Genomic DNA, 1,017 nt, shown 5'->3' on the forward strand with positions numbered 1-1,017 from the left:
TGGTGATGATGGTCGTGATGATGGTGATAATAGTGATGTGGTGATGATGGTGATTATGGTGGCGATGGTGGAGGTGGTGGTGGTGATGATGGTGATGGTAATGATGGCGATGTTGGTGCTAGTGATGATGGTGATGAGGATAACAATAGTGATGATTATGGTGATGGTGGTGGTGATGATGGTGGTGGTATGGTGATGATCGTGGAGGTGGTGGTGTGGTGATGATGGTCATGATGGTGATAATAATGATGTGATGATGATGGTGATTATGGTGGTACTGGTGATGATGGTGATGATGATGGTAATAACAGTGATGGTAATAATGGTGGTGATAATGGTGATGATTATGGTGGTGATGATGATGGTGATAATGATGTGATGATGACAGTGATTATGGTGGCGCTAGTGATGGTGGTGATGGTAATAACAGTGGTGATAATGGTCATGGTTATGGTGCTGATGATGATGGTGACAGTGAGCACGGTAATGATGGTAATAGTGATGGTGATCATGACGGTGATGGTAGTGACGACAGTTGCGATGGTGATGATGGTGGTGGTGATAGTGATGGTGGGGTGGTGCTGGTGATGACGATGGTGATGGTAATGGTGGCGATGGTGGTGATGGCAATGATGGGACTTCATAGAGAAGACTTTACTGAGTTAATGCATATTAAAATCTTTACAGGGTGCTTATCACAGAGCACATGCCTAAAGATGACAGCTCTTTTTTTCTTTTTGAGATGGACTTTCACTCTTGTTGCCCAGGCTGGAGTGCGATGGCATGATCTTGGCTCACTGCAGCCTCCGCCTCCTACGTTCAAGCGATTCTCCTGCCTCAGCCTTCAGAGTAGCTGAGATTAGAAGTATGCACCACCACACCAAGCTAATTTTGTATTTTTAGTAGTAACAGGGTTTCTCCATGTTGGTTAGGCTAGTCTTGTATTCCTGACCTCAGGTGATTCACCTGTCTCGGCCTCCCAAACTGCTGGGATTACAGGCATGAGCCACCGCGCCC

The sequence above is a fragment of the Cebus imitator genome, unplaced genomic scaffold (assembly GCF_001604975.1).
Source record: "Cebus imitator isolate Cc_AM_T3 unplaced genomic scaffold, Cebus_imitator-1.0 Scaffold15, whole genome shotgun sequence".
In the NCBI taxonomy this organism is placed as follows: domain Eukaryota; kingdom Metazoa; phylum Chordata; class Mammalia; order Primates; family Cebidae; genus Cebus; species Cebus imitator.